Source organism: Drosophila virilis, unplaced genomic scaffold (assembly GCF_030788295.1).
Source record: "Drosophila virilis strain 15010-1051.87 unplaced genomic scaffold, Dvir_AGI_RSII-ME tig00001170, whole genome shotgun sequence".
NCBI lineage: Eukaryota > Metazoa > Arthropoda > Insecta > Diptera > Drosophilidae > Drosophila > Drosophila virilis.
In genome coordinates, this window is record NW_027212828.1 from 1,470,337 (window position 1) to 1,491,543 (window position 21,207).

At 41.5% G+C, this 21,207-nt stretch overlaps 1 protein-coding gene, 1 long non-coding RNA gene and 1 pseudogene across 12 annotated transcripts in view; 2 read left to right on the plus strand and 1 right to left on the minus strand.

The window, feature by feature from the left end:
* Window positions 1-21,207, minus strand: part of nAChRalpha4 (nicotinic acetylcholine receptor alpha4) — a 366,112-nt gene that overhangs the window by 222,371 nt on the left and 122,534 nt on the right. The window lies entirely within an intron of this gene.
* LOC138911499 (putative dual specificity tyrosine-phosphorylation-regulated kinase 3 homolog) lies at window positions 2,500-18,737 on the plus strand (annotated as a pseudogene).
* On the plus strand, window positions 19,921-21,191 carry LOC138911497 (uncharacterized). The gene is made up of 2 exons (XR_011417141.1): window positions 19,921-20,462; window positions 20,613-21,191. It is a non-coding gene; the product is annotated as an uncharacterized lncRNA (long non-coding RNA).

A 21,207-nucleotide genomic window follows, 5' to 3' on the forward strand; every position in this document is an offset into this window, starting at 1 on the left:
TACCTAACGCTTTTGAGATAATTATATCTTCTCAACTGCAACATTTATGTAGTTCTATTATTTCACCCTCCGAAAATGGGTTCGTGAAGCGTAGATCTACAACCACTAACCTTCTTGCGCTTACTTCAAAGGATCTTGTCGATCTCCTGACTATACACCTCCCAGCGAGGGGTTTTGCTACCCGGTTACAGTGTCGCACCAAGCGTTCGTTGTATAGCTTGGCGAATGCTTCGTTTTGGGCTGTCTATAGTCTGCATTTTGAGGTCCCTGTGCAAGGTAGAATTTTTGACGTACAAGTCAGTACCGGCTATTCGGCGAAGGCCAAGTTTTGGAGTGTTTGAATCCGTCATTGATTTGTCTGAGATGCAATGGCCCAAACCTGGATACCGTATCTCCAAGCTGTCGCCACCGCGACGTTGTAAATTCCCCGTTTGCAGCGAAGTGGCAATGGGCTGTTGGGGCTTAGTAGCCAGTTGGCCTTAGCCATCTTAAAGCGGCACTGCCAGAGACGGCCGTCGATGATTCCAAGATACTTGGTGGTTGTGCGAAGGAGAAAAGGAGAAAAGGGCTGCCATCTATTCAGACTGCTTGAGCCTTGCCACTCCTTAGCTAGCGAGAAAGTGGATGTATTCTTGGACCCAGTTAGTGGTTTTGTACTCAGAGAGGGTATAATAAAATATTGTCACGTCATCGGCAAATGTGGGTATCAACTGTTGGCCTGGGGTGGCAAACGCATTAAGGTTATCCGGAGTGAGGATATCTGCCATGTACAAATTGTAGAGGAATGGGCCGGTACGCTGCCTTGATCCCTCAAGGGACACCAGCCTTGATATTAAGAACAGGAGAGATTGCTGTCCTGACCTTGACCTTGACCTTGATTAACTTTCGCTCCATTAGATAAACGCGCAGAAGTAGAAAGATGGGGCTGGGGAGACTAATCTTGATTTTCTGATGCAATCCATTAATCCAGACTCGGTCGAAGACCTGTTTAATGTCTACAATGACTCCATAGTAATAGTTTTTGTCGTCGTAAACCTTAAGAATCTGGTTAATCACACTGTCAACCTGTTTAACTGCGCCATACCGGCCATTTAATCCATGAGCCTTGCAAGTCGGCGAAAATCAGTCCTTACCAGCCCGAGTCCTTATCAAGGAAGGCAGGAGACTAATACGAGACAGGGTCTTATTCCGGCTTGCCCGACTTATGGATCATATGGATCCTCGCTAACTTCCAATGGAAGCGAATCGTTTCGCACTTAATATGGCATTGATGATCAACGTCGAAAAAAGAGAGCGCGCATTGGCAGGGTCTTCAGAGTGGTGTGGCATATTTCTTCATTGCCCGCTGCTTCAGCCCTGGAAGGGGCTTTGACGACGTTGATCATCTCCTCCACGCGGATGGGGCCGATAGGTGGTGACATCTGTAGCGTAGTCTCCAACACTTAGGTAGTCTTCTGTGAACCGTTCCTCCAAGTGGCTGGAGAAGGAATCAGCTTGCTCTTCGATTCCATTGTAACGAAGAAGGGGAACAATTTTCCAGGGTTGGCGCTTCAGTTTTTTATGGCATTGCACCGCGTCCTGGTTTCTTCGTGCAGTCTTTGACCACCTGCTTGCGCAGTTTCCTGATTGTAAGAGCCACCTTGTTGTTGTACGCCGGCTTCAAGTTAATGAAGTGGATGTTCATGGCCTGGTGTCTTTGTTGTTCGGATTGTAAACATGGAGAGCGGTATGGCCCTGGCTCCGCATGTCGTCGATGAACTCTCGGTTGATTACGGAGTGGTGAAGGCCTTTGACGTCTATACAGTAGTGCTTCTCATCCTGCAGCTGGTATGAATAGAATTGAATTTTTTGTTCTTCTAGTTTTTTATAATGACCCTGTATGTGTGCACATCATTGACTAGGAGTCCCTTCCTTCGGCCACGGAGGAGCTGGTACTGCCATGGCCGCGGTGGTGGGCTGGCTTCCGCCCTCAACCTGAGGAGTCGCTGACGCAGGCAAGTTCTCTTCTTTTGTCTTCGTCGTTTGTGGATAGCGCCAAGAGAGCATAGCTATTGGATGTAGGTATTTGAACTGGAATGGTGTCTGTCTCGTTCTGTTTTCGCCACGGGAGGTGGAGACCTGCTCTCTAAGACTTTGCGTTGATCGTTTTTTTTTTGCCTGTGATCGAATCAGGCAAGCCGCAGCTGCAGCGAGAGATTTGGGTTGGATGATATCTATTATATGCACAATGGTGTCAACGTATCTCCATTCCCGCTAGCATCAGCATGTGGATAACTGCCGGGGTCGTCGGAGACCATTTAAGGGTAAGAAGATGAAGCTGGAGTACTTCTTGCAGACATCCGCGCGGAGAATTTATTGGTAGCTGTTGCTAAGCGGCTGTTAAGCATTGAGGTGCTTGGCGGCGTAGCAGCGTCAGCATATAGTTGGCTTACCTCGTTAGTTCGAGGCGACCCCTTGTTGCTTATTGTGGGTGCGTTGCTGATCTCAGCAGTCTCTGGTATGGTGGCTCAATTGGCTTTGCCACTGCCTGGGTGAGTGTCAGCAGGACAGCGAAGACTACTTGCTCACTAAAAAATATTTGCTTTGCCAGCAAGTAGTTATGTTTTTATTTTTGACGCACTGGTTTTTTTTTCCTGTTTGTTATTGGGTGACAATAATTGAAGCGTTTCAATCATTGTGCGGGTTTGCAAAAGCCGCGTTTGGCCATTTAGGTGTACACTCGAATATCGATTTTTGATTATTCAGCGACTACCACCATTTACTTCAAAGAAAAAATTTACTAACCTATATCATTTTGAAATGTTTTATAAGGGTTGGTAGCTCTGTGGTCACTAATTTTTGATTGTTACAAAGGAAGCGAACCGACAAAAAAATATTTAGCTTTAAAGTGCTGCTATTTTCAGAGACTAATATTTGAATCAACTTCTGTTTAATACAATTATGTACAAACATGGATAAAACAAGTATCGAAAGTTTTTTTTTTCGAATTTTTTCTGAAGGCACCGAGTCGAAGTCATCGATCGTAAAAAATACCACATGAAATTTAAAATGTTCTATTCAAAACCTATATAGCTTCCAAAGTAATGCTTTAAATTTGAAAGAAATCTGGATCCATAAAGCAACATCGGTAATAATACTCTAGCATAATGGTCAAATATATAAGCAGATAACACTATAAATTAAAAACTATATACCCTGCGCATCCTTACATTCTTAGTTAATGTTCAATATTTTCAAAACCATTTGAACTGTCGTCATGAATTGTTTGTCCATTTGACTCATATCAATTATTTTTAAAATAAAACAGCTATGGCTATTATTACATTTAAGATAATATTGTATTTATTTTTAAGTAAAAGATGTTAGGTTTTGACTTGTTCACATTCCTTTTATCGATTTGCCGGCTAAACAGAGATCTACCAGGGGTGAGTAAGATCTCCATAAAAGGAAGAGGCATTAAACAAAATAATTTATATTTAAGCTCAGATTTGCGAATTCCGGTTACTATTCGAACACAAAATCGGGTATCCTGCAAACATGCATATGGTGAACAGTAAGTTCCACCCTAACCTGTCAACTCCCAAGTCCTGACGGGTCCGCCTTACACTCTTATCTCACTCCTATACATTTTCTACTCGGATATGTTCAATGTCATTTATACATAAATATTTAATAAATTAACACAACATTATTCCCATTTTTATAACAATTTTCACTTGCAGGGCAAACACGAAAACGCCTTGATAACACTTCCAATGTACTTATTTTTTTCGTATGCCTGTATTATTCGCTCTACTATCCTATGGCATTGTTCCGGTGTTCTACAAAAGCGCCTTAAGCTGAATCGATGGTCTGCGATCAAACCAACTTTGTTTAATACTGGCGGCGCTCTACGTAAAACTACGTAAAAAATGGAACGATAGGAATATAGATCGACCTCAGATTTACCAGGATTCGTTATTAAAATGACCTCAGCTAGTTTCCATTGGGAAGGGAAACGCCCAATCTCAAAGCATTGGTTTATTACGTTGGTCAGCAACTGGATACAAGTTTTAGGAAACATTATTGTCGCCCTTGCGTCGACGCCACCGTGTCCAGGCGCCTTATTTGGGTTGAGTAGAGCAGTGTTTTCTATCTAGTCCGAAACGAGATTCAATCTTTTAAACTCTTCTGTTTTCTTAATCACTCTTTGCACCGTTGATAAGTTATAAAATCCTATTTTTTTATTGATTATGGAAGACGAATCGTGGGATTTTATATTTTCCTCAGTATAGCTCTCCTATCTGATTGGGAAGCACCCAATTCCAATACCCATTCTTCCTTTAAAAACAAAAAGTTATTCATGCACGAACTAATTTATTGACTGTTCCTTCCTATGGTAGCCTATTAATATAGTGATACGGGATGAGCTTCATGAAACTGGTAACTTCCGGGATTCGTCTTGCTATCAAAATATCTTGATTTTCAACCGATCATTCCTAGACGAAGATACCCATGGCTATATCAACTCGCATGCTAATGAATATCGTGTTTGACGTGACGGCGTGAGGAAGGATTTATTTGGTATTATGACTGTCTTGTTAGATAAAAAAACACGAAAACAGAAGGGGGAAATCCTCTCTCCCATATATTTGTAAGCCAGACTGCTGCACTCATAGGGATGTATCTCAATCTGCCCAGTCCCGTAAGAAGAGCTGACATCAAAACGGTCAATCTTCTTTCGGGGATTTGGCGGCCGAAATTTAAAGATGTGAAAATAAACTAGGTTTCAAATCTTAGAATATAAAGTTATTGCTGCAACCGCAATTTTTGTATAACCTGCTCATGCTATATATGTTCAAGCGGTGAATATGCTGGCGGTGTGGCTTAAATGATAACAGCTAAGTTCTTAAAGAAAGCTCTTCAATTTTTCTTTTAACCACCGTATGGTGAGGCGGATACAATAGGGTAGGTGTAAGCCCACATAACATCGTACTGATGTTGTGCGGTAGAAAATACAAGCTAAGATATTTCATTGGAAAAGAGATGCTGATGAATGGCACATACATATATGCTTGTTTTGCCTGAAAATAGGGCTAGAACTAAAAGGTGGTGACTTCAATAGTATTTTATTCATTACGCAGGAGTCCTACTACTCTCCAGCATGATTACCACCGCTCTATAAAGCGACCAATATATAATTTTTTAAGCCGATTCTATAAGGGCTATAAGGGGGCTATAACAAAAAGTTGTCGGATGTTAATTAATCCTTCGTCAAGCATACTAAAACTAATAAATGCCAAGCTAAGTTTACCATATTTTGATTAAAAAAATGTTCTATATACACGAAAAAAACTTGCAACGGATCATTTTCATGACAGTTATATGATACAGTGCTCCAATGTCTATAAGAGCATAATTAATCTAATAACTGCCGAATTAGGTCAACAATTCTTGGTAAACAAAAAAGTTCCTACATGGTTCGATGGTTTTTTCTGCCATATTTGCTGCCTGCATCAGAAGAACGAAATCTTCGTGACAGACAGATAGTGTTGGATATCGGCTGCGCCAGGTCCAGAGCCCCAAACTATGATGCGGCCTGCGCCGTGGTTACCAACCGAGGCGGCTTTGAGGGTTTTGCACGATTGGTGGGAATGATGAGGTTAGCAAAAGAATCCCAGTTTACGAGCGGGGTTGTTCATTTTAGACTTCAACCTTTATTGAACTTAACCTAAAAAAACTGTAATTATTAATTTGACCTACACAGAACATACGTCCGTTGACTTGGACTGACGCTCACAGACTTCAACATATGTCATAAATTCTGATGTTACTAAGCGAGCAAATTCAACGCTCAATAGAATAACAAAATACAAGAAAATAAGATAATTTAAGGTAACAGGACTGAATGCTCGAGCGCTTGAGAGAGCCACTAATTTCGTGATAGCGCGTGATATATTGAGTTAAGATATTACTCAAATGCGGCTGATCTAAGTGCAGGTGCATTTTAGTTAATCACTCTTTTCATGCGCTCTCTTATACTATCCGCTCTTAGACTGGCGCGATTGCTCTTGCTGATAGGCTGTAGCCCAAATATTCTTCCCCCGTTGATGATTGCACCATTCATCATCAAATTTACGTCCGCCATCTGTCAGAATCTCGGGCTTGGTACCTTAACTTAAACTGAAAATAGGAGATTACAATTTAACATTTACGGTGTCATTATTAAGCCAATTCTCTTGTATGGGTAAAAAACAGAGCTTTGTTACTGGCCGTTTGATAACACCACTGCTTGTTTTTAGAGTCACAACTCTAACTAATCAATCTGCTCCAGCATGAGTGCTTGTAATCCGACCCAAAGGCCACCGATGCGAAGATTAACACCATGCATCCAACACCTAGGTTTCTCTTCATCTGCAGCCATTTTGGTCTTCTCTGCAGCCGGGTAAGTTCAGAGTTCCACCTTTTCCAAAATTATTGTGAATAGTATTGACAGTTTCTTCATCGATGCACTAAACTCAGTTGAGGTACTTCAGTTGTAGGAGGCGACAAGAGCGCATCACCAGTGAGAAAGTGACCGGGGGTTAACACCATCAAATCCTCATGATCATTTGAAATAGGACATACAGGACTTGAATTAAGACAAGACTCAATTTCTGCTAATTCTGTCGCCATTTCCTCAAAGGTTAACACTCGCTCTCCAATGGTTCTCTTGAGATGATACATCATGGACTTAACTCCGGCTTCCCATAATCCACTAAAGTGGATTCAGCACTTTTGCACGATTAATCTTGAAATGTATGAATAGTATGCCTCCCTATCAGCTCATACAAAATTTGTACCATAGTTACTGTAAATATCGGTACATAGACCACGTCTGCCCATGAATCGATGTAAGGCTCCTAAAAATGCATCCGACGTTAAATCTTCAACTGGCTCTAAATGTAAAGCCGTGGTCGCCAAACATATAAATACGGCAACGTATCCCTTTTGTGCTACTACTCCTCTTTCCTTGGATGGCGAAATAATAATAGGTCCAGCATAGTCAACTCCGGTAAATGAGAAAGCTCTTGAGGGCCGCACACGCACCGCTGGAAAATTTCCCATTTGTTGACTTGCAAACTTAGGCTTCATTTTAAAACATTTAACACATTTATATACACCAAAACGAACTGCGTTACGCCCATTGATGATCCAAAATTTCTTTCTTATATAATTGAGTGTGAGCGATGAGCCTCCATGCAAGGTGCACGAATGACTATAATTTACGACAAGACTCGTGAAATAATGCTTATAGGGCAATATATTTGGATGTTTCTCATTCACTGCCAACAAGACATCGAGTAATCTTCTTCCGAGCCGTAAGACGCGATAGCGATCCAACTTTTAACTCAATTCCTGTAGACACTTTGATAATTCTTTCATTCGCTAAACTATTGATTTGTATATGTACCTATTTCCGTGTAACTCGCAGTTGTTCGGCAGCGTTCTCCGAAATGAACGACGCTTGGGAACACTAATCCAAAAAAAACTCGAAGCTTTAAAGGGTACCCATCTTTGGACTCAATAAGCATCATTGCTGTTGATAGCAAGACCTCCTGTCTTGTAAAATGTAGGACTTCATCCTTTCCGTTGATTAAATTTGTAGATACTTGCTGTGCATTTGTATCCGTTTTCTCTGGGGTGTCGTTTCTAGACTCATCTAGTTGACCACGCGTTTTATCCGGGTGAATTAAAAGGTGAATGCACCACTTTGTGTGACGATTCGGACTAAGACCCCGAAAACCCAACCGATGTTTCAATACAATTGCCTTACGATCCGACGGACACATTTCCTTGAATACATTACAAGTTTCAATGGGGTGCTCCTCCTTGCCACAGACGATGCATATATCCGCTTGTCAAGTAATAAACGAAGCTTTTGCGTCTCTTTGGCTTGCACGAAAGCCATATACTTCTTGCTTTTTATTCCTACGGCTATCTATTAGCTGCGTTTCCTTGCAACTTCCCGACGATGCCGTAATCATTGTTCGATATTGGGACTCGAGGTAAACACAAAGCTCTTCAAATGTAGGTAGATCTGCCGACGACGCTAATGAGCGTTCCCAATCTAGTCTAAATAGCTTAGGCTGCTTTTTCATCATATAATATACCAAAAGTTGAGATTGCTGCTTTATATCAAATCCAGCTTTTTCCAACGAATTCACACATGAGCGACGGGTCTACGCAAACCGCCTGAGACACTCGGCGTCTCCATGTTGAACTGCTAATTGATGATCAAAAATATCCATGTAATGTAAAAACAATACTAGTTTATTGTCATATAAATTCACCAGCATTTTCCATGCTACTGGATAATTCGATTCTATCAAAGTCATGTGGTCTATATCTTTAGCAGCTTCTTTGATAGCGAATCCCTTAAATAATGGAAGCGATGTAAGTCACTAAGTCTCCGACAGCCAATCTATGAATTTACCACTGAAAGTTGGCAGCCTAACCGTGGGCAACTTCATTTCCTCCATAGGGTATATACAATGTTCATTCATAGTCTAATGCAAACACGTCTCATTGAATGCGGTAGATGTCGGATGTCTGTGTTCCTTCCTCATACAATTCATTACGTAACTAAGCTACTCCCACGATGTAGTTCTATTCACACACATCCCTGATTGCCGTATCAAAATACCTTGTTCTTATCTCCTCGTTGTCCCGCACTCGTACAAGCTGCTGATAGTTTAAATTCTGCGTTAATTTCTACCAGCGATTTGAGCCTGGCTTCGAGCTGGATTTCCGCATGTACCGATTCATCAGCCTTGTATTTTTTCAGTGATTTCTCCAACGAGGTTAACAGTGCAGTTTGCTCAAATGTTAAATACATTAGTGTCAAATTGCACTCACCTTTCCAATTAAGTCGCACTGTCTTCAGCAATCACGATCCACTGACTAATCCCAAAATCCTCAGTCCAATCGTCAAGAATCGCACCAAAAATATGTTGGATATCGGCTGCGCCAGGTCCAGAGCCCCAAACTATGATGCGGCCTGCGCCGTGGTTACCAACCGAGGCGGCTTTGAGGGTTTTGCACGATTGGTGGGAATGATGAGGTTAGCAAAAGAATCCCAGTTTACGAGTGGAGTTGTTCATTTTAGACTTCAACCTTTATTAAACTTAACCTAAAAAACCTATAATTATTAATTTGACCAACACAATTCATACGTCCGTTGAGTTAGACTGACGCTCACAGACTTCAACATGTGTCATAAATTCCGCTGTTACTAAGCGAGCAAATTCAAAGCTCAATAGAATAACGAAATACAAGAAAATAAGATAACTTAAAGTAACAGGACTGAATGCTCGAGCGTTTGAGAGAGACACTAAATTCAAGTCAACTCAACCGTGATAGCGCGTGATCTATTGACTGATAAGGCATTACTTAAATGCGGCTGATCTAATCGCAGGTGCTTTTTCGTTAATCGCTCTTTACATACGCTCTTTTATAATATCCGCTTTTAGACTGGCACGATTGGCTGTAGCCCAAACAGATAGCACAAGAGTATGTAAAAATAGAAAGTGTCTGTCTATATGTGTTAATGGTGAAATTAAAACATTCAAACATTTTTTACCATGAAGCAGCACCATGAAGCAAATATTTAAAATCTTAAAAAAACTAGCTGAAAACATATAACAATGTCAATTTATATATATATATATATATATATATATATATATATATATATATATGTGCGAATTGGTGAGCATCCTTATAAGATAGAGTCTTAGCTGAGAATGATTGACTGGTAAAATACCTGTGCTCCAAGATTTTTATAAATTTTTGTGTTCCCGTCTTGCTTTTTGTTTGTAAAAATTATTGAGACAAGTGCCATCTGTTGCGCAGCGTAAGTTTATAAAGTGTTGCATTTATTAAACGCGGCGTCAGTTCTGTGTTTTTTTCAGAGTATGTTTTGATTATTTTTTGTTTTTGCGCTCCTCTGTGCAATTGCTTGTGCGTTTGTTTGTTTGTGCATATTTCTGTTGTCAATCGCGCTCTCGCAAATTTTTGCGGTTGCTTTTCGCCCCAAACTATTTTTGTTTGTGTAAGAATATTTTTTAAGCGTTTGCTCTATTTTTGTGTACCGTGTTTCGGTTTGCTATGCGCTGCCGCAACTTCTGCTTAACTTTAATGCCGGTAAAAATATGTCACGCTCTAAAAAACCTTACACGTTCAAGCAGGCTGAACATTCCGTATGAGAATATGATCCATACTGTGCAGATCTCACTGAGCGGGATTGCGACATGATCGCTGCCATTGCAAGAAGGGCTTTGGCCATGCCCAGTATGTATCGACAACTAAATTGATGTTTTCAGAATGTATAATTCTCTGAAAAATCGAAAATCTCGCGTAACTTTGACTCAAAATCTGAGTTGCTTTGCAAATAAGATAAGAACAGTTATTACAAATACTAAGAGGAAGTACTCATGCACCCAGCTCAACGATCACGGCTAAGGTGTATGACCAATAATCGACACGTGCGTCAAGTCAGCGCATTGCTAAGAGCAACCGTGGCAAAGCTCCACCGTGGGCTTCTACATGGACACCCGATACCAACCAATAAAGCGGCAACGGCGACAGCAGTAGCAGCGGCGACAAACCAACGCCAACAGCAGCGGCAGTTCGAATCTAATAAATATTAAGTCAAATTTTCTTAAGTTAGTTCTTAAGCAACAATACAAATAAACAGTTATGTTTTTTTTTTGAATTCATTAATTGTTTAAGTTGGTGCCCGAGCAGGGACCGGTTGAATAAAAAAATGCCTCAAAAGGAGCCACATTACTCGAAAGTTTAAGTATTCCCAAAAAAACGAGTCACAGCGCGAGTGCAACCATACAGACAATCAATAAACCGAATACCCTCTAGTACCAGTTTGCAGGGTAGTGTCTCGCAGGATCCTCAGCCGTTGCTACACTGCTTTGCCGTTACACCGCGGGATAAAAAGGAAATAATCCAAAGGACCAGCGTGGGAGATTCTCCGAATGTTAATTATTATGTAAGATTAGCGTTTATGTAACTAAAAATCAAATCCAGAAAACAAACAAAAATACTTTCATAAGATTAGAAACTAACTTAACAAGTAAGAGGTTCTAGTCGGGAACTGCCAACTGGGGCTACCCTGACTCCTCATTCCAACAAAAATTAAGCTCGCGCTACGTGCTCTTTTGCTTAAGTGGTAGCAAAGATCAATATAAAAAAATAAGTACCCTTGGCAGGGTTCTCGCTACTAACCGCACTACTTGCCGCTGTCTCTACTCAACAGCCACACCAGCCAGAAAAATGTTGTTTACCGGTAGGTCTCGAACTCGCGACAGACAACACCTCTTGCCACTGCCTCTACTCAACAGCCACACCAATGATTTAGTCTTCGTGAGAAAAAAAAAAAAACAATTAAAAAAGAAGCACAGAAAACAATAAAACCGCAATTATAACACTGTTCATGAATACGAAGCAGACGAATGAATGTGTGTGTGTGCATGCATACAGATATTCTTCGAATTTGCGCTGGTTCCGCAAAACACCTGTTTCTTAATGAATTGCACCATAAAATATTTGTGTATTCTGACAAAATTAATTGCATTTAAATTGTAGCTTAAATTGGTGGTCAATAAAAGTTGAGCTATTAACTTGATTTATATTTATGTGGTAGGTGAGGAGGTGGCGATAGGTACAAAATGAAAGATACCTGATATATATATACTATTTTATAGTAAACAAATCACTTTTGGTGACTCTAGCTTTTATTATCGATATCGATTTTAATCGATTGTTGAAGACGGAGTAAGCTATCGACTATCGGAAACAAACTACAGAAAATCGCAAAATTTCTCTAGCCCTTATAATTACTAAGATCATTACTAAATACTGCGCTTGCAGTATAAAATACTCAAATTCTGCGACTTTCAAGGGACCCTCCAGAATAGAAGGAGAGAGCCAGCCACTGGAATAATGAATAACAAAAAAAAAATATAAATAAAATATAATAAAAAGCAAGAGTCTCAAGTTGTCCGCTTCATCAAAAATGCAGTAAAGGGATCTTTCCTACGCGCTGGCTAATATGAAATTCGGTTTATCTAGTAACCGGCACGCCAGTCTGGGGCTAAAGCAAATGATTTTGTCTTAAATCAAGGACACACTTCAAGGAGGTAAAATAATACGCCAGGCCATCAATGGAGAAAATGATATCCCGCTCACGAGTTCGACTTCGGGTCATGGAAGAAAAACCTCGAAAGAATAAGGGCCAAGACCATACCTATAAATATTATTTAAACACTCTAGCCATACGCAATAAAGTAATAGGAGAAGCAGATACTGTGATTGTGTTGTACAATACCCCAATGAATCGGAAAGTCATTTCCAAGTGTGTGACAGAATATTACGCCGATAAGCGAGATTTGAAAACTCTCAAGTATCAGATGTTCTCACTGACACAGGGTCCTCTGTCAGTTACCGAACTTTACCTAACGGCATACCACCAGTTGTCTTTGATTCTTAATCAGATAAGTGTTCAAGAAGACAAACCAGAAATGGTAAGGGCTGGACAATTAGTTGCCGAGGCCTTGGCCTTGGACACGTTCGTTCGAGGTCTAAATGGCAATTTACCTCGACTCCGGGCTGTCAACGAGCCAAGAAATTTGAGCAACGCCCTGCATTTATTCAGCTTAGTAGAGAACCAAGAACAGAGAAATTCTTTTATACCCAAAATTAGACAACAGCCGCCACCTCTACCATCTAGACATTTTTCAGCTCACCCGATCCGACACTGTATTACATGTATTACATCCCAAGACCAGTCGCAAACTACCAGACTGCACAACCACCAATTACTGAAAAAGAAAAACAATTCCCTCAGCCGGCATATGCACAATACGCTACACCCCAACAGTTCTAACAAAACATAGATAACACTACCCAGCGCCTCCACGCCCAATGGCTCCCAAACCGGACCCCGAACCCGTACCGATGGAATAAGATGGTTTCTTGCAGACCGGTTGGCGGGCCAAAAATAATTAATAATAACCATAACATACAACGTAGGATAGTTGCAGAGTCGAACTGATAGAAGGATAGACACCTTACGGAGCACGCGCTAGTTTCCGGCTCTATCTCGTCGGCGATTGGGGGGTTCAGAAAAAGATTCCGAGATGTCAAATGCTCGTTTGCAAATTATTGATTATTAAAATTTCGCGTGTTGTTTTGGGGGAATAGGTCGCCTATTAATCGGTTGGAACGACATCATAGACACGCCTCCGGCAACACGCTAGTGGCGGCTGCGCTGTCCTCGTCCGGAGTAGCTTGGTTAACCTTCCGGAATTGAGCATTGCAAATCGTGTTTACCAATATTCGACTCTGAAAATCTGTGTTGGTAGCGTGAGCTTTGGGGCAGTCTATTGCAGGTCAAATAACAGACGTCGATTGATCGTCACATCACTGGCTGTGGGGTGCCAATAGCAGCAATGCGCGCAGCCTTCAACTAGCTACCAGCCTAGCGCATTGTCAAGCGAAGATACCGGCCACATGTTCTCACACAAGATACTCCATCTCGCATAGACTTCTCTATCTACCAGGGAATCCCTGACCACCTTCTTTCAATCGCTGACGATTGGGACGTCCCGAGCGACCACTTGGCACTGAGAGTTACCCTGGGGGAACAGGGCCATAGTGGTCAGCACAATACCGGGGCCGATCAATGCTCGTACTGATCTTGGTGTCTGCCAGAGACAGATATGAGTGAAAGTATTCACCTTAACACCGAAATCAGCACTGGACTGGATGTAGAGGACAAAATAAGTCTTCCCGCCCACTTCTTTCTACTTCTGCGCTGTTATCTAATGGCGCGTAAGTTTGGAGTCAAAGTCAGGACAGCAATCTCCCCGGTTGGTTATATAAAGCCAGCGTACTGAGTCCCTTCCTTTACAATTTGTGCACGGCAAACCTCCCCAAACACTTGATGGCCACTTTTTCTGATGACGTAGCAATATTTTACTCCGCCCACCGTGAGTACGTAGCCGCTGATAGGGCCCAGGAATGAGAGAATTCAATACCCCGAAGTACCAGGCGGTTAGCTACATACAGGTGTGTACATATGTACACACTGCGTGTCAATTGTGTCGAAATACTGCTGTGGACATTTATACAAAAGAGCATTTGTACATATGAGTAAAATCGGTTCTGTAGTAATAATTAATGTTTTCGGACGAGTGCATATGTACCAAATAATTCGTACTGCCAACCACAATGAATAGTATCGGTAGAAAACGGACAAGGGTTATCTGGAAGTCCCTGGAACGAGACATAAACGGGACTTCGATGACGTTGCCAGCATAGACCCAAACCATACGCAACTGGGCGCCAGTGGACAATTAAGATACGTGCCAAAAGGGCAACAGGGCACGCTTCTATTGGACGGGCCATTAGGCAGACGGCCGAATATAGCATCCAACTATTATCCACTAGTCCACCAGCACAATCCAGAATCCGAATTTGCCACAGTTCGGCGAGGCACACCAACACTTACCGAATTTGTTGTCGATCACGATTATAGAAATTTAAGCATTTACCTTGGCAACGTGAAGGCCGGGCAAAACACTGAATTGGGGCATTTGCAAAATGCCAGATACCAAAAATTGAGCAAGCGGCACCAAAGCGATGATCGAGAATTTACTTTCAGCCAGCGTGCACCTGTAAAGAGAGGCGCGATATCGCTAGACAATCAAATTCGAGCAGGTTGCATAAAGCAGTGCATTTGGGGGGCAGAGTCCCGAAAAAACTGTGCTCCGCCGTCGGCAAATAATTTATTTTCTCTAATCGATGATGTGGCCAGGCATAAGTCTTTAGAAATCGGTGCCGACAAGCTGCCAGGCAATGGAAGTTCGAATCGTAGCCTATTTTCAACTAATGCAACCAATTTAATAACATTGCGGATGATGAGAAGAGTGCATCAGCAGATCATGAATCTGGCGAATCCTGTGTAGATCTAGATATAAACAACAGCTGCATTCGTTCAGAGTTCATACCGAAAAAAGATCGTAACCAGCTAAAGCGTCAAGCCGAGATTCAGAGTAGACAATCATCCCATGATTCGAATAGCGACCGATATGGCACTGCATTAGAGGATCTAGCTGCCAGCACCTCCAACATAGCCAGCGAGTCGGAGAAAGTCCAAGAAGAAAATCTCACGCAAAGCATAACTAGCTTAAATTCGTTGCCGGCGAGCGCAGTTCGATTAGTAATGTCATTATCATATCGATCACGACTGTTGAACAATTTTACCAAATCGCAAAAGAACCTCGGCCTGCAATCAACTACAGTTCCACGCGAAACCCCTCAAGAAAATCAAACCGGACAATATGTGCGCAATGATGAAATAGGCTCTGCCAGAACTAAAGAGCAAGTAACATTTACGGGCGCAATTTTAGAGCCCGGCAACAATAATCACAGCCTGTCCAGCTACAATAACAACACCAACAACAGGACGTTTAACCATTTGGACAACAACAATAGCCAGCTAAATACCTATATTTTCAACGAAATGGTCGGCACACAGAACACAAATAATGTTCAGTTGTCCACGGCGAACGCCATTCTAGATGCCAGCACGTTCACCGGGGATATGCTGCCGTCGGCCTCCATCGAGATGAAGTTGGGCAAAACAACAACTTCACCCGCGATGCTGACTCTGACTATGCCCCAAAATCCAAGTGGTAGTGCAAATCAAATGAATCCCAATAGTTTATCATCGCATCGCTCCTGTACAGAGGTCCCATTTTATAGCAGTTACGGATCGACGGCTATTTTTCAGGATCGTAAATTACCCTCAGATCATCCCAGGGTACGCGTTTCAGCCATACATGGATGTGGAGTCTCAACATCAATTCAAGCAAGCTCTCTACCGAACGTTACAATTGTCACTCCAAAATCGGAAGCATCGCCAACTTCACCGAAAAAAGATTTGCCTTTGCTGCGGCAGTTGACTCACTCGCTTTGGTATCTTAGAATCAGAAATCCGTAATAGCTGTCGGCGGGCATTTCTCGTTTCATGAACAAATCATTATGTCTGGCCAACAGAAGAGTGCACTGCAAGATAAGCCAAAGGCGCTTGTGGTTTCGCCGCAGCAAGTTATGATACTTTACATGCATAAATTGACGCCATACGAGCGTACAGAAATATCCACAGATTTACTTCATTGGCGCCAATGCTAAGAAACGGTCGGGAATTTATGGACCGAACAATTCCGATTACGACAATGAGCAGGGCGCTTATATCCATATACCGAATGATCACGTTGCCTACCGTTATGAAATGCTTAAAATAATCAGCAAAGGGAGCTTTGGACAGGTTATCAAGGTCTATGATCACAAGACGCACGAACATGTTGCACTGAAAATTGTGCGAAACGAGAAACACTTCCATCGGCAGGCACAAGAGGAAATTCGTATACTGCATCACTTGCAACGCCACGACAAGTACAACACCATGAACATCATTCATATGTATGACTATTTTGCCTTTCGGAATCACACCTGCATCACTTTCGAACTCCGCAGCATCAATCTATATGAGTTGATAAAGAAAAACGGCTTCAAGGGTTTCAGCCTACAGCTGGTACGTAAATTTGCTCATTCCTTGCTCCAATGCTTGGATGCACTTTACAAGAATGAGATAATTCATTGTGATATGAAGCCGGAGAATGTGTTACTCAAACAACAAGGTCGCTCTGGTATCAAGGTCATTGACTTTGGATCGTCATGCTTTGAAAGTCAACGTGTTTACACATATATACAATCAAGGTTTTACCGCGCACCCGAAGTTATTCTGGGCGCAAAATATGGAAGAGCTATTGACATGTGGTCGCTCGGATGCATTCTTGCTGAGCTGCTGTCGGGGCATGCTCTATTCCCTGGAGAAAACGAAAGCGAAGAGTTAGCCTGCATTATCGAAGTTCTTGGAATGCCAAGGAAAACTTTATTGGCGAGCTCAAAGCGAGCTATTGTACTGTCCGCACCATGCCTGATGGGATGGTGGTATTAATCGGTGGTCAGTCACGGCGAGGCAAGCCTCGTGGACCACCATGCTCCAAGAGCCTTTCAAAGGCATTAGATGGCTGTAAGGATCCGCTCTTTCTTCATTTTATTCGCGGATGTCTGGAATGGGATACCGAAAAGCCCTGAAGCACCCATGGCTGCGTCGTCGCCTGCCCAGACCTCCAAGCAGCACAAGCGGCGGTGATGGTTCAAGCGGCGCTGGTGGAGGCAGTATTGGAGGCGGGGGAAGCATTAGCGGTGACCAATCGCCAGTGACAGGGATGAAACCGAGTTGTGGTAATGAAGCTGCCACAGGCTCGGCAGCCTCGGAAAGCGATAACAGCCACTGCAGTGGCCGCGTTAATTATGTTGGGGCAACGGCATCGCTAGCTAGCAACTCAGCGTTGCCCGTTGATCTTTTAGCGGACATCATCAGCAAAACGAGCGTTAAATGTTCAACACTAGAAAGTGTACCGACAGCGGCTTTGGAGAGCAGAGCTCCTGCTGGCGTTAATAGCAATACTCTCGGCCTTTCTAGATATCCATCGGCATTATCGAATTTGCCCCATACGACTGTCAGCGGATCTGAGTGCTTACCCGCTATGTCCACAATCAACTCCTTAAAGGGGCTACAAGCCACAAAATCGCAAACGCATCTATCCGAATCAATCATAACTAGCAACTCGGCCGACTCGGGACTTACGACAATTCATTTGGGTGGCTCGCAGGCCTTGTTGGAGATGGATTGCTATAAAGCCTATTCAGTTGACAGGCCTATCAATAGGGCTTCAAATACCAACTTACTCCCGCACGCACAAAAGATAAAAGCACCATCAAAGGATATTTAGCACAATATGGATCAATTTATTGCCATGCATCTAAGGGCTTAGGGCGGTGTTTGTTTGTTGTTAGTCAATATGTCTATATTAACAACAAACTGCCATACAAGTGATAGACCTAACACAACTTCTACTTGGTTTTCAATTAAAGAACCTAAATAGCTATATTCCAGCACACACTCACATACACTCATATGGAGGCAAAGATCAAGAAGGCTAAATGAAAAGCAAAAATAGTGGCATTTCAAATTAAACTACTACTAATCGAACGCTTGCATTTAATTATTAACTTATTAGGCATTGCGAGACTTTATGGTTGGTATATAAGCATATATATCCCTACATAAAATATACACAACTATATATATATACATGGTACCAACCTGTAGCATTAAATTCATTGCAATATTTTCTCTTTCATGTTTTTTTTTTAATTTACGGCAGAAACAAAAATATTCAGTATTTGAGCGTAAAGTAATACTCGATTTATATCGACAGCGGACTTCCCAATCTACTTAATTATGTGTATCTATTGTTTAATTCACGGGGTATCGACACAATTCTATAAAAAAAACGAAGAGCGAATCGACAACAAAATAGTGTAAATTTAATTAATGTGTTCAGTTCTTGGAAAGTTTTCTAATTGATAACTTTTGTATAAGGACATAAAAAGATCGACAACCAAATAACAGTCGAGGGTCTCAATTTATTATAAGTAATAAATAAATATAATTGCATTATTAATGGGGAAATGCCCGATAAAATTGCTTGCATATTAAGCAATCGAATTGTGACCGTCATTCTTGTAAACGTGCTTAATTCTATGTATAAATTTATATGCTTTTATCTTTGTTTTGTTTATTTGGTTCCTTCATCTCAGTTATTTTTAAATTTGCTCTTAGGTTTAATTTAAGGAAATATACGTGCATAAATATTAAATATTCAATAATTAGAATATTTCAACGTTTAAATAAAGGCTCAAGCAGTCTGGATAGATGGCATCCAGGCATAAGCGCTGACTGGTACGTTACAGACTTCAAAATACAGACTATAGACAGCCAAGTCGAAGCACTCGGCAACCGATTCAATGAACGCTTGGAGCGACACTGTAACTGGGAAGAAAGAGACCTCGCTGGGAGGTGTGTAATCAGGAGACCCAAGAGAAGATCCTTTAAGACCCTCCAGCCACGACACAGGGCCCCCGACCACCTATGTGACGATGCCATATTCAAAGAAGACGCATTTGGCGTTTGTCCACGATGAAGCCTGAGGACCCTACCAGTCTTGGCGAAATACCGCCTAAGTTAACTGTGTTGTAATCAAAATGAATGCTATTGAATCAATACAATAAAACTCATTCGGTGGACAAACAAAAATAAGTTTGTTATCTCAAAAGATAAGCCAATAAAATTTTTCCTGTTACCCACACTTAAAAATTTCCATAGGATATTAGGAAAATATACCCTTAAACAGCTTACCGCTATTATTGACGTTAAACACGACATATTAATAATAAATGGTAACTATAGAATTAAAGTAAAAAAAACTAGCAACTCAAGCGGTCAATATTATTAAAATAAAAACTGAAAATATGACACACATGAAAATGTCACAGTTCGTATCACTCAAACTTACTCAGACTTGTTCGCAGACCCAGACGAAAAACTGACCGACACCACGAAACTGTTAGGTGAGATAAAAATGACATCGTACTCTACGGTATATAGCAAGCATTACCCATACCCTGCTTCTCTCAGAGGAGAAGTAGAAAAATAATAACATCAGTTTTTGCGCGACGGCTTTATGAGACTTTCACGGTCGCCGTACAAATCATCGACTATAGGAAACTTAAGGCGGTAACAATTTCGGATCGGTATCCAATCCCTAAAATCGAAGAAATAATCGGACATTTGGGTGAGAACAAATATTTCTCTGTGCTCGATCTGAAAAGTGGTTTTCATCAAATTCCACTCAAGGAGAGAGATATAGAAAAAACAGAATTTGCAGTAAACGGAGGTAAATATAAGTTTACCAGACTTCCATTTGGGCTGGAAAATTCCCCATCAATGCGCCCGGGGGTTCTGGATGACATTCTAAGGGAACACGTTGCAAAAATATGCTACTTTTAAATCGACGATATTAACGTCTATAGTCAGTCTGACAACGATCACGCCAAACACCTAAAAATGATCTTTACGGCCCTAGGCAAGGCGAACATGAAAATACAAATAGACAAATGTGAGTTTTTCAAAATCGAAGTTTCTTAGTTTTTTAAGTTTAACCATATTGACAAACGGTGGAAAATCCAATTCCTAAAAAGTAAGGGCTATAGAAAAGTTCCCTATGCCCACCACCCTCAAGGAGTTGCGTTCTTTTCTGGGCCTATCGAGCTATTATACGAGATTTATACGCGATTATGCAAAATAAGCCAAAACTCTTACAACTCGTCTTAGGGGAGAAAATGCCAGACTCTCCAAAAATGTCTCTCATGAAGTAAAAGTGACATTTGACAACAGCGTACTAGACGCATTCAAAAAAATCAAGTTATCGGAGCAGTCTCAGAACAAGACGGTAAGCCTATCACCTGCATATACGTACACTTTCCAAAGCAGAAGAAAATTACGCAACGAATGAGCTTGCATATGTATTTATACGGAACTGCAAAAATAATAATATTCACCGACTATCAACCTTTACCTACCAACCTGAACCAATTGAAAGCAACCGTCTACACGGCACCGCGATACAACTCAGTAAGCAGTGGTCAGATTTCTTTCAACTCTGACCGAAATAATGAGATGTGTAAAGAAGGATGAAGACCTGATATTCAAGGCCGTTGAATTATACAACCGTACATCCGTACACTTCACAGTAAACGCAAGACCGATAGATATTTTTTCGGAACTCAGCATACTAGTGACCCTCAGGAATTAGAAGTTACAACAACTAAAATCAGAAAAATAAATAAAAAATAATAAAAAGCAAGAGCTCAAGTTGTCCGCTTCATCAAAAATGCAGTAAAGGGATCTTTCCTACGCGCTGGCTAATATGAAATTCGCTTTATCTAGAAACCGGTACGCCAGTCTGGGGCTAAAGCAAATGATTTTGTCTTAAATTAAGGACACACTTCAGGGTGGTAAAATAATACGCCAGGCCATCAATGGAGAAAATGATATCCCGCTCACGAGTCCCACTTCGGGTCATGGAAGAAAAACCTCGAAAGAATAAGGGCCAAGACCATACCTATAAATATTATTTAAACACTCTAGCCATACGCAATAAAGTAATAGGAGAAGCAGATACTGTGATTGTGTTG